This window comes from Scardinius erythrophthalmus, assembly GCF_964197995.2.
Source record: "Scardinius erythrophthalmus genome assembly, chromosome: 9".
Lineage (NCBI taxonomy): Eukaryota > Metazoa > Chordata > Actinopteri > Cypriniformes > Leuciscidae > Scardinius > Scardinius erythrophthalmus.
This window is the reverse complement of record NC_138229.1, coordinates 16277064-16290890: the sequence shown is the minus strand read 5'-3', so window position 1 is coordinate 16290890 and position 13827 is coordinate 16277064. Positions and strand designations below refer to the sequence as shown.

Here is a 13827-nt window from a genome sequence, read left to right as displayed (position 1 = left end):
TCATCATGAATTATGAGTTATTACGCATGATCATGATGTTTTCTTTGTTCACAGTTATGCCACTGTTTATCAGTGTTTCTAAGGACCAGTCACCACTTTAGTTGAGGGGCCACACACATGAAGTCATTGATAGATAATGCTTAGTTAATGATGACTACTGTATTTGAATGTCAACAGTTCATGTCTTCTTCAAAGCCTGCAGGTAGTTGGACAGACCCCAAAATAGACCAATCACAGCTCAGAGCACACAAATTCTGTTGACATTCAAATACAGTAGTCATCATTAACTAAGCATCATCTATCAATGACTTCATGTGTGTGGCCCCTCAACTAAAGTGGTGACTGGTCCTTAGAAACTCTGATGAACAATGTGCTAATGGTCACATAACTGTGAACAAAGAAAAGCATCACGATCATGCGTAATAAATCATAATTCATGATGATGTACTTATCTTAGTTAATTTTCAGTTAACTTAGTGTTGTTCACTCATGAAGTCATGCATGAAAAACGTTGAACTTCTGCTATTTCCTGATGATTCATGAGATATTAATGCATGAATTTATACATGAATTCATGATAATTAATGTATCCATACTGTAAAGTATTACCTCATTTTCTTTATTAGTGTGTAAACAGTTTAAACATACCTTTATATAAAGTCCCTGAGGCGTCTTTAGGATACTGCATGTTGAACACAGTAAGCAGCGAAGGTTTCAGCCACTCCATTCAAAAGACTGTTTTGGGCCCCATCACAACTGTTCCTTCTATGAACACTTGTTGCGATTATTGTCTCTCCTGAAATGCATTAACACAATATGATAATAAAAGGTGAGTAAATCATGGGGTAATTTTCATTTAAAAGTGAACTACTCTATAAAATAAGGGAAGAATATACCTTGCACAATTAAGCAAGGTGTGCTGGATAGGTCTCTCTCTCTCTGGATATCAGCAGCTGTGGCAGAGGGCTAGGCTAGGGAATAAAAAACAAACATTACCAAATGTATTACCAATTACACAAATACCAAATTAAAAATCGATTATTATTTTAGTCCATATAGTCTGCCAGGCAGCCACATGTAATTTGAGACAAACAAAATGGTTAACTTAATTTTAATACTACTGATAATTTGCTGCCTTTTCTGAAGACAAAGAGAGCATTGAAAGCTTTTCAACAGAACCCAGGCTCCGGAAAAAAAAATATTTTATGACGATGCTGGTTGGATTTAGTTGCGCACGCGCAGTTTATTTTAGATACAGACAGTTACAGAGATGGTCCTCAATGCAGAACATGAAATCCACGGGGAGGAGTCGGATCCAGATCCAACTCCTCCCACCTTACATACCTAAACCTACCAATCTCCACCCCCTGATCCCTAAACCCACCCCTAAACCTACCAATCTCCACCCCTTATACAAGATCCAACTCCTCCCCCCGGATCTTGTGTACTGCATTGAGGTGCTACTGGAGTTACATGACTGCTCTTCCAACCTGGTTTGCCAAGCACAAAGTAATGTTATAACATATGAGCATACCAGATGCTATATTCAGCTTATCTCACAGTTATAGCTGACTCGCATAATTAAAGATACCAGCATTGTCGTTTAATTAAAGCCCATATTTCAAGTAAAATTTGCTTGTGTTTATTCAGTGACCGTAAAATCTACAAACTTCGTTTATGCTAGTGTGCAAACCACGGCTTCAAGACCCCCGATTACAAGACAGCAAAGCAGAAGTCCTAATAATGTTACGACAGCCTGTCCAGTAGCATGTGTAATCAATGCAATAATAACCTGAGCTAACTGATCGGGCTAACGTTAATGCTTATTTTTAACAGTCTGGGCTAACATTATTTGAGCTATCGTCATTGTGGTGGTTTTCCATTAACGTTAGGCTACGTTACAAGCTCAGCTCTACTCGATTCTACTCACCATGTTTGTTTTTCCATTGAAAATAGTGCCGTGTATCTGCATGTGGTAACGTTACCATTTTCTTTATGGATTGAGTAACTTAAAGAAGACGCCGCTTCACCGCGGTCAGTTCAGGTTTATAACGTCGTTACCCGGGAGTGAGCGGGGCGAGTTGAGCTAACGTTATATCTAACATTACTCTAGCTAATGTTACTGAAATATACCAAGCGAAAAATTGTGAATATCTCGTACCTTGTAGCTGCATGTGGTAACTTTTTTCCGTATGGGTTGAGTAAGAAGACGCCACTTCACCGCGGTCAGTTCATGGTGTTGTTTTACCGGGAGTGAGCGAGTCGAGTCGGGGCGAACGTCACAGAAGCTAATGTCACTGAAATATACCAAACGAAACAATCACCACTCATATGACCGGTATTAATATATCCATAGACTTATAAAAATAGATTTCATGTTAACGTTTCATACCTGAGATGTGTTCCTTCCAAAAGCTGCTTCTTCCAAAAGTGTTTGATTCTGGTGCCGTTGGCCGCCGCGGTACCGCGCAATTTCAAAATTCAAATCGCAGCAATCCCACAATGCTATGCGGTGGCTGTAAAATAATGCTTCTACAGTGTAGTTACAACAAAATTACAGGACTGTCCATAAATTTCCCGTCATGCATTTGTATTTACAATAAAAACATGAATACAATATGTTGTTGTAAATTTTATTGTAAAAATTACATCAATTGCTAACAGTGTAGGGCCTATTTAAGTAGCAAATGAAGGCTGGTAACAGGCAGCACTGCTAAAGCTGGCTGAGTCCAGATGGAGCCTGGATCCGAGCCTGCCTATACACAAGCTCACAGTGGCTATTCTCAGAGTCAATTAACCTTCCTCCCTTCAGCTCTGTAAGCGGTCTGGACTGTGCTGCAATTTTATGCAAAAAGTACTTTGTTTTCCCCTTTTGAAGAGATTTCCCACTAATCTCTCTCTCCTTACATCCATCCATCCATCCATCCGTCCGTCCAATCCCATAAATTTGACCATGTTTGAATGGGGATGATTCCTCTGGGTTAACCCAGCAATGTGTGTTTAAAATTGTGCAAAATGCTTTTGTGAAACATATTTCTTAAGCATTATGAACTCGTAAAGAATGTGACACTCATGTCACGGTCAGCCTCTTGCTCTTCCCAGACCTACACATATTGCATTTACACAGGTTTCAAGTTCATATTGCTTTGGTTACTTCATCAGCATGGAGCCTGACACTGTGACAGCCATATTCAGAGCTGGTTATCCTGTGATATTGAATGTCCTTCACATTTTGTTCACAATGACCCTGAATTACTTCTTAACAGTCACTGAAATGATTGCACTGTTCCACCAAACACAGAACACCAAATAGCATTACCAAAAAGAAGGAAAAAAAACCCTTTTCATTTCACAATTTGTGCAAAAGGTCTCGGTGGAAAACTGTGTTCTCCATTATTAAATGTGAGTTCGCGGTTGAAAACTGTTCTCTATTATTAAATGTGAGTTCTCATTTTTACCACCTTGTATGTCTTTTAAACCAGCAAACTCAGCAAAAGCAGACTATCAATAAAAATTATACAAATTTGTATAACCATAACAATGAAACTATTATAGAAAAGTACTGTATGATACAATTTAACCATTTTCTTAAAAAAAAAAATAATAATAATCATTTTGAACTTTGAGAATGCTTTCAGGTAGTGTACGACCAACCACTAAGTTTTCTTTTGTGCCATGAGGCCATTCGTCTTTGTAATCTGAATTTTTTAAAGGACTCTTAATGTGCTTTTAATTAGTTAGAGGTCTTAATGAGTGATTGAATTTTAAGCATATTGTAATATGTGATTGTTTTATGTGTTTTAATTTGGCTATGTGTTATGTTTATGTCTGAAATAAGTTTGTATTGTTTTGACGCCCTATAATTGCCCCTTGTGCAATTAATAAAGTGGTAAATTTAAAACGTGTTTCCACATTGCAAACAGCTTAAGCAGATCGGATCATTAGCCAATCAGGACATGGCGCGTTTACATTTGTTCACATTATGTGGACTATGTAGCCTATCTGGATAACCGATAGGATTTCTGTTTACCGCACAATATTTAAATTAGGTCTGAAAGGCAGAAGCGTTTGAAAGGCGCGTAGCGTAGGCCTACAACACTATCCTCTATGGCAGTGCACACAGCACAGAATGTTTGTGATTTATTCAGCAGTCGATCACAAATTCCCAACATTAATCTTGTATGATGAAAAGATTAAGATCATTATTTTGACGCATTTCATGATTGAAAGGAGCGTGCAAGCATATTAAAAATTAATAAAACAAAGAACAAAGAAATAAAATAACACAGATCACATTAAAGAGCAGTAATTAGAACTAAACAAGGGCTATAGGACACCAGATTAAGAGTAAAGATGATACAAATTAAACAATGTCCCATGCTTTCACTCACTTACTTTTCTTTCCGATGCAATCTTCAATTTTAGATCAAATTAAGTTGTTTAAATGAAGAAATACTTCCATATAGTTGATCATAACATAGCTGGATTGCGTTTACAGATCACAATATGTCCTCTCTAGAGCAGGATGACATTCCAATCAGAAGCACATTTACACTTGTCATTTCAATGTGCATCCGGATAGGCCTACAGGTCATATTTAATGCCAAGTGAAAACGCAGCCATATCTCAGGGCTCATGCAACACTAAGGATTTATTCTACTGGCCCTACTGGGCAAGTGGTTAAAATTTTTACTTGCCCTGCCAAAATTTTCACTGACCCCACAACAAAAAAATAGTAAAATAAATTAAAATTGACCTATAAAATAAGCTTAGTATTGTTTTAGTTATTTTTGAAATAGGCTGTAACCATAATAAATAAGGTTATGACACCAAAAGCTAGGCCTACTGGATTAACTAATTTAAACAGTAAGTAATAAAATAGGAACACTTAATCAAATTACGAGCAATAGCACAAATAAATACAACAGAACAAACATATAAATGATATAAACAGTGCTTTTCAGGTTCATGTGGGTTTAAACTTGAGATTTTCAGGTACATAAATTGTAATCTAATGTATAACTAAATCAACCTTTATTAAAGTTAATCAGTGAAGAGTAGTTAAAGGTGCATATAAATAATGTTTTGAAATGTTGAAAATATAAAACATTATATACTGTTATTTGAAATTATTTAAAAAAAATGAAAAGATACTTTAAATGTGAAATTAAACCCGCCAGGAGGTGGCAGCAAGTCACACTTAATGAGTGAGTCATTGAGATTCAACCGATTCATTCAAATGGCTGATTTATTCAGGAACTAAGCATTTTAGGCTACTGTCTTAATGAGTGAGTCATTGAATCATTGATTCAGCTGATTCGTTCAAAAAACCGATTCATTCAGTAAAGATAGGCTATTACACTGTTGTGTGTTGGTCAGAGACGCAAAACAGTGCTGTGGACTTTGTTTGGAACTATTTTCGTTGGCGGAATAGAGCTAAACCGGCGATTTGATGTCTAAAATGTAAGTCACTTAATAAGTAACTAGTTTATTAAACTGTCCGTTGTATAAGATCAATGTCACATTTGTAATCATGCAACGTTAGCCTGGGAAAACCCAGACAACTTCCAGCAAATTTAGATTTGCTCTAACTCAGTTACTACTGAGAATGGTCTGGTTTTAACCAGGCTAGTTGCCAACTTCAGAAAAGAAAAATGCGGGACAATCGTGGTTCTTTACAGGAAAATACATAGTTCCCACAGGCGGCAGGCCAATTAATGTCACGTGACCTCCCAGGAGACACCATCTTTGAGGGCCTGAGCTGCTGTGTTTACAAAGTTTTACAAGCAAATTTCGAATATTTCTTTCTGTTTATAATGTTACGAAAATCATGAAGAGACAAAGTGACAGAGACTATAAAGAGATTATAAAGAGACCCTATTAACACAAGACAGAGAGAGGTACAATGCGAAAATTTCAGTCATAAATGGTGTGGATTGAGTATGCGCTAACGCTGTATGTCTGTGTGTGTGTGTGTGTGTGTGTGTGTGTGTGTGAGTGAGAGAGAGAGGCGCGGGCGCGATCGAATAGTGGAAACAATGTTGTTTTTGTATGTTTTTAATACCTTGTCATTTTGTTCATACAGGACATCATTCAAACTGCAAAGTGTTAACTTATATTTGTGTACACTCGCAATAAAACACAGCATTGTGCACTCTGAGCAAATTCTTGCGTGTTTTAAGGGAGTTTCTTTCCTGTTTATCCTCGCCAGCCATAACCTCCGTCGTTGTTCTGACAAAAGCTTAGTTCCCTTACGAGAACGTTCTCTCGTACTGCGTTGAAAACGCTGTGGGACAACTCCTTTTCTCGAGAATATTGAAGCCTTTATTTTAAAACGCATTGCTGCAGCACATGCGAGAGCTAGAAGCTCGCGTGAGCGTGCTGATTGGCTTGTGCAAAGCAACTGCACGAACCAATGGCGGATCAGCAGAGGAGCGCGGACCAATCGGGGCGCTTGGCACTCTGCCAGAGTCAAGCGCGCGAAACCGCACGTGACAGAAGAGTATAAATACACAGAGAATCCGCCATTTGACAGATTTTATCTCCTTCAGCTTTCGACTCACCTCGTCGCTGATCCTCTCCGGATAGAAGCCGCTCGTCGTTGAACAGCCGTCCAGCGGAACAGCTTCGCATCCCGGCATCTGCCAGCTGAGCGTTTCCCTGTGGCATCCGACGAGTATCCTTTTTCTCTTTCTCTCTATCCTAAAAGAGCAAATTCGCTGTTTTCACAGCGCGCGGTGTTGATTCAAATGCCGCTCTCTATCTGTGAATACTGCGGGTTTCCCCTGCTTGTGTTTACAGACACACACTCTGTGTGCTGCCTGTCTCGGCCCTGAGCACGCCGAGTCAGCGCTCACTATAGGCGGCTGCCTTCTCTGCGACGGGATGCCTGTTTCTTCTCTCCGCTCGAGACTCGCTCTCGCTTCGTCGGTGAGTTATCCCGCCCATCTTCCGTCTTCGGCGCCCCGCGAGCCCCGTAGGAAGAAGCGGCGTGATCATGAGGCGTCCTGAACGCGGTGAGTTAGCGGATGCACGCTGGGCTTTTCTCCACGTGCTTCCCCCACGCTCTTCTCAGTTCTGTTCTCTCAGAGCGACCAACGCCCCTTGTCTGAAGCGGCGGGATTCGTCTCTTTTGACGGATCTGCTGATGTTAATGCATGACGCAGTTCCGTGGCGGCATCTGAGAACGAGGATTGGTCGGGCTCCGCGGACCCCTCCCCCCCGTCTCAGTTAGACCCTTCTGACACTCGAGCGAACATCGACGCCGAACTCTTCCGCGTCATGTCTCGCGCTGTCAACGAGCTGGGACTCTACTGGTTTTTCTCCAGCTGAGCCTGCCAGAAGCCGCCTCGACGAGTGGTACCTGCCGGGGCGCCAACAGGCCCCTCGTCAGCGCGCCGCTCCATTTCTGCCTGAGGTCCACGAAGAGCTCACTAAAAGCTGGCGCGCTCCCTTTTCAGCGCGAACGCGCTCATCTGCTTCTTCAACGCCCTCCACTGTTGACGGCGCTGAAGAAAAAGGTTATGTGTGTCTCCTCCCACTGGAGGAAGCGGTCGCTGCACACTTATGCCCTCCCACTGCAGGAAGTTGGAGGTCTAAGACTGTGCACCCATCTAAGCCGTGCAGAACTACTTCGGCCATTGCCAGCCGCGCTTATGCTGCCGCCGGTCAAGCCGCCTCTGCTCTCCACGCCATGGCGACCCTCCAAGTGTTTCAGGCGAAGCTCCTCCGCTACATGGATGAGTCAGGCCCTGACCAAGACACTTTTAAGGACCTCAGAAGTGCGACAGATCTAGCGCTACGGGCCACTAAGACCACCGCTCAAGCACTGGGCCGCAACATGGCAGCCTAGTAGTTTTAGAGCGCCACCTATGGCTGACATTGACCGAAATCAGGGACGCAGACACAACCGCCTTCCTCGATTCTCCGGTCACAGCATCTGGTCTCTTCGTCCCATCTGTCAGCGGCTTCGCTTATGCTGCCGCCGGTCAAGCCGCTTCTGCACTCCACGCTATGGCGACCCTGCAGGTGTTTCAAGCTAAGCTCCTCCGCACTATGGACGAGTCTGGCCCGGACCCAGACACCTTCAAAGACCTCAGGAGTGCTACAGATTTGGCGCTGAGGGCCACAAAGGGCCGCAATATGTCTAGCCTGGTTGTCTTAGAGCGCCACCTGTGGCTTACTTTAACGGAGATCAGGGACGCTGACAAAACTGCCTTCCTCGACTCTCCAGTCTCTCCATCCGGTCTTATCGGCCCTTCTGTAAATGGCTTCGCTGATCGCTTCACGGAGGCTCAGAAAGCTTCAAGTGCTATGAGGCACTTCCTGCCCAAGCGCTCTAGCTCGGTCCAACGGCGCCCCAAGAGCACGCCGCGACCGGAAAAGCCCGCGTCTCAGGTTCTCCAGCCCCGCCCCGCGGCTGACACCACTCGACGCCTGAAGCCTGCAAAACGATTCCCGTTTCCCAGGCGCCAGGGCCCTCGACCGAAGCTGACGCTCGACCATGAGCCCAAGAAGCCGTCCTAACCGGCAGAAAAAGGGGTCTATGTCCCGCCGCGGCCGGACCAGCCCCGAAGATCGCTCGAGTGCTTCTCACAGCCCCCTCTTCAGTTCAGGCGGCTGGAGCAGCTGTGTATGCAGACAATGGGCCCGTCACGTGTTACGCACCCCTGCACCCAAACGCTGTTTTAACAGCGACCCACACAGAGCACAAAACGAGCAAATTTTCTCCCCTGACTTCATATCAGTTCGAGCCCCCGTCTCTGGGCGTTCCAGATATGATGATGCCTCTGGCTCTTCGGGCTCTAGCCTGGCAGGCTATCCCAGGAGTTTCAGAATGGGTGATAAACATCATAAAGCACGGCTACTCGCTTCAGTTTGCACGCAGACCCCCGCGCTTTCGCGCTGTGGTTCAAACCTCGGTCAGCAGCACACTGTGTCATGTCCTCCGCACCGAAGTACTAAGTCTGCTAGCAAAAGGGGCTATCGAGAGGGTTCCCCCTTCTCTAAGCGAGTCAGGCTTTTACAGCCGTTACTTTCTCGTTCCCAAGAAAGACGGCGGCCTGAGGCCCATTTTAGATCTCAGACATCTGAACAAGGCTCTCATGTCACGGCCGTTCAGGATGCTCACGACCAGACATATACTGGCGCAAATTCGCCCAGGCGACTGGTTTTTCTCAGTAGATCTGAAAGACGCTTACTTTCACATTCAAGTGAATCCCCACCACAGGCCATTCTTGAGATTCGCCTTCGAGGGGCAGACATACCAGTACACGGTTCTACCGTTTGGACTGGCTCTGGCACCTCGTACATTCACGAAGTGCATGGATGCAGCTCTCTCCCCCCTGAGACAGCGGGGAATGCGCATTCTAAACTACCTCGACGACTGGCTCATTCTGACTCAGTCAGAGGCGGAGTCACATACTCACAAAGCCTGGCTCCTCAGCCATCTAGAATGTCTAGGGCTCAGGGTGAACTTTTCAAAGAGTATTCTGTCACCCAGCCAACGTATCATGTTCCTGGGGACAGTATTCGACTCCGTTCTTATGAGAGCATGGCCCTCCCCGGCCCGTGCTCTATCGATTCAGCGGCTCGCCGCATCGTTCACGGAGGGCTCTCATGCACCCCTCAGAACGTTTCAGAGGATCCTTGGCCTTATGGCCTCAGCATCATCAGTACTCCAACTAGGCCTACTGCGCATGCGTCCTCTTCAGCTATGGCTAGCACCTCGGGTGCCACCCCACGCCTGGCACTCAGGCCGATTGATTATCAAGGTGGATCAGCGCTGTGTTCAAGCCCTGGCCCCTTGGACGAACGCCAGCTGGTTTCAGCAGGGCGTGAGTATGGGGGTGGTCTCCAAGAGGAGGGTGATTTCAACAGACGCTTCCAACTTAGGTTGGGGAGCTCTGTACGAGGGCAGGCCTGCCTCCGGCATCTGGTCGAGCTCGGAGAAACGCCTACACATCAACTGCCTCGAAATGAGGGCAGTTTTTCTGGCCCTGAAAACCTTCCTCCCATACCTGGCTGGACACCACATATTGGTCCGGACGGACAACATGTCAGTGGTATCTTACATAAATCGCCAGGGCGGCCTCAGGTCCCGCAACCTGCTTGCCATAGCCACACAGCTACTGTTATGGGCTCACACCAATCTGCGCTCGCTCAGGGCAGCTCACGTGCCGGGCACGATGAACACAGGAGCAGACATGCTCTCTCGGGGCAGGGTTCCCCCAGAGGAATGGTCTCTCCACCCTCAGACGGTTCTCCTACTTTGGGAGGTCTTCGGGAAGGCAGAAGTAGATCTCTTCGCCTCAAAAGACAATCGTCACTGCCCAATCTTCTTTTCAAAGAGCAGGGATGCGTTGGCCCACGACTGGCCCAGCCTTCCCCTCTATGCTTTCCCTCCGGTCTCGATGCTCCCTCAGGTCATCGAACGGATCAGAGACACGAAATGCGCAGTGCTCCTGATAGCTCCTCTATGGCGAACCCAGTCTTGGTTCCTGGAGCTGATACGGCTGTCTGTGACAGCCCCTTGGCCAATCCCAGTGAGGCGCGACCTCCTGGCTCAGGCCAGCAGGACTATATGGCATCCCCGTCCCGATTTGTGGGCCCTACACGCTTGGCCACTCAACGGGTACCCCAGGACCTCCCAGAGGGCGTCCTGAACACGATCAGGGAGGCTAGAGCTCCGTCTACCAGACGCCTCTACCACCATAAATGGTCAGTGTTTTCCAGCTGGTGTTTAGCTCGAAACCTCGACCCACACACTTGTGAAGTTCCGAGAGTGCTATCCTTTCTCCAGGAGATGCTGGATGCGGGTCGCTCCCCCTCCACTCTCAAGGTATACGTAGCAGCCATTGCTGCACAGCATGTACTGGAAGCCGGAGCCTCCTTAGGAAAATGCGACCTTATAGTTCGCTTCCTTAAGGGCGCCAGAAGGCTTAACCCGCCTCGGCCGCCATCTGTCCCAGCATGGGACCTTTCTTTGGTTCTGCGGGCTCTTAAGGGACCTCCCTTTGAACCACTTCAGTCAGCCGACCTAAAACCTCTCTCCCTGAAAACCGCCCTGCTGTTGGCACTGGCGTCAGTCAAGAGAGTAAGTGACTTACAGGCGCTCTCTACTAGCGCTTCCTGTCTGGAATTCGGCCCCAATGACTCTAAGGTCATCCTTAGGCCAAGACATGGATATATTCCTAAGGTGCTCTCAACTCCGTTCAGAGCCCAGGTTATTTCTCTGTCAGCTCTTCCCACTTCAGAAGAGTTCAGTGATGCTCTCACACTCTGCCCTGTCAGAGCTTTGAGAATTTATTTAGAGCGTTCAGCCTCTTTCAGACAGTCTGAACAGCTTTTTGTTTGTTTCGGGGGCCGAACCAAAGGTCTTCCCGTCACGAAGCTCACGCTGTCCAGATGGATAGTGGATGCCATTGCTCTGGCCTACACCTCACTGGGCCTTACATGTCCCATAGGTGTTAGAGCTCACTCCACGAGAGGCGTCGCCTCCTCGTGGGCCTGGTCGAGTGGTGTTCCTATCGAGGACATTTGTGCGGCGGCCGGATGGTCCGTCCTGTCCACATTTGTGAGATTTACAACCTGGAAGTTCCTGCTCTGCAGGCACGAGTTCTCTCTATCTAAGCTCTGGCTCTGCGGACCCAGGCTAGTTTTGACATTCCCTCTGGCACATTTGTGCGATGACCGGCTAGTCTGTTTCGTCCACATCTGTGAAATGTTACAACCCAAAAGTCCCTGCTCCGCAGGTACGAATTCTCTCTATCTAGGCCCTGGCTCTATGGATCCAGACTAGTTACGAAAATGCCTATGTAGGATGTTATGCGGCGGCCGGCTGGTCCGTTCCGTCCGCATCTTAAACCTCTATGGTACCTGCCTTATAGGCATGAGTAGTCTCTATCTAACGCTGGCTCTGTGGACCCAGACTAGTTTTTGACTCAGACACTGGTTGTCATCTTGAGTTGTGGGATTCTTAAGACTGGCCCTTGGCCCAGCTTTATCTTTTTGGATATCTAAGAGCCCGAAGATTCGGTCTCTTTATCCTAGGCTATTCTGTACTTCCTGGAGCTCTCGGTGAGTCAGATTGGCCAAAGACGACAAGCACGGCGTTTTAAATAGTGTTCCCACAGCGTTTTCAACGCAGTACGAGAGAACGTTCTCGTAAGGGAACGTACTTGGTTACTTACGTAACCTCGGTTCCCTTAGAGATAAGGGAACGAGTACTGCGTTGCCTTGCCGTGCTATTGTCTTTTATGGCAGGTGTCTTTTCGCTTCAGTCGATTTAAACCTGTCAAATGGCGGATTCTCTGTGTATTTATACTCTTCTGTCACGTGCGGTTTCGCGCGCTTGACTCTGGCAGAGTGCCAAGCGCCCCGATTGGTCCGCGCTCCTCTGCTGATCCGCCATTGGTTCGTGCAGTTGCTTTGCACAAGCCAATCAGCACGCTCACGCGAGCTTCTAGCTCTCGCATGTGCTGCAGCAATGCGTTTTAAAATAAAGGCTTCAATATTCTCGAGAAAAGGAGTTTTCCCACAGCGTTTTCAACGCAGTACTCGTTCCCTTATCTCTAAGGGAACCGAGGTTACGTAAGTAACCAAGTACGTTTTCTCATATTCATAAAGTCTAATACTGTAAAATCCTAATTTAATTGAACCTCCAGCACGATTTGAACATCCATTGACCCAGCAGGAGATGACCATTGTCACTTTTTATCACGAAATTAACTCGTTTCAGCTTCTTCTTCTAATGTTCTGCCCACAACATGCCCACAGAAATGGCGCCGGGTCTGCAAATGCCCGTATGTTGTAACGTCATGTAGGAACTATGTATAAGGGACACTCAAAATAGGTATTTGTACTGTATCACATAGTATATGTCATTTCAGGTTCGTATGTGTTTAAAATTTTCTCAGACATAAACAAATTTGTTTTGCTTAACCTATTTAAGCTATGTACAATTTAATGTTAATTCTAAAACGAATTTTAAGGTCACACAAAAAAGTCACATTATACACAAACCATTCAAAATAATAGCATTTATCTAAAATAGAAAGCTTTTGTAACATTAGGCTATAGCCTACACTATATTTTAAAGAAATTAAAGAAAGTAATAGCATACTTTTATTCAGCAAAGAAGCATTAAAGTAATGAAAAGTGACAGTAAGACATTTATAATGTTACAAAAGCTATTTTATATCGGATAAATCTACTTTGAACCCTCTATTCATCAAAGAATCCTGACTTAAAAAAAAAAACATTAATAATAATCAGAAATGCTTCTTGGGCAGAAAATCACATCAGCATATTATTCCCTCAGGAAGATTTCATGTTTTCTTGCGTGGCTGGTTGCTGGACTCATTGTCACATTGTTTGAATCAAAGACTGTAAAAAAATAGAACTGATTTGCCGAAATCAAAACCTGGACGGACAGTGTGAAAGGGATTTGCCATTAGCGCGAGTCCGGAATCTCCGGATCGAACCGGGAGCGACCAGACAGCAGAGGATTTTGTTCGCAAATCAAACAATGATTTGTCCCCAATAAATAATAATGAATTCTCAATTTAGAGTTTGTTATTCGTATGATCTGATGCGCGTGAGTGTGGGCTGTGGATGATGCAGTGTCATGATCATTATCAAGTGTCGTGTTGCTGTTGTATCAATCAGTGGTTAAATCAGCGTAGCAGTCTATTTAATCGGGACAAGGGAGGTCCCGTACGGGACAAATAAATTAGGCCCAAAAAACGGGACGTCCCGGCTAATTCGGGACAGTTGGCAACCCTACTCGGTAGAATTATTGCAGCAGCTTCACTTTCATAATTCTGC

At 45.4% G+C, this 13827-nt stretch overlaps 1 long non-coding RNA gene across 1 annotated transcript; it reads right to left on the bottom strand.

Moving 5' to 3' along the window:
* Nucleotides 1-661: 661 nt before the first annotated feature.
* LOC308695752 lies at nt 662-2267 on the bottom strand. The gene is made up of 3 exons (XR_014030733.1): nt 2162-2267; nt 897-971; nt 662-796 (listed from the first exon to the last, which is right to left on the bottom strand). It is a non-coding gene; the product is annotated as an uncharacterized lncRNA (long non-coding RNA).
* Nucleotides 2268-13827: the final 11560 nt, after the last annotated feature.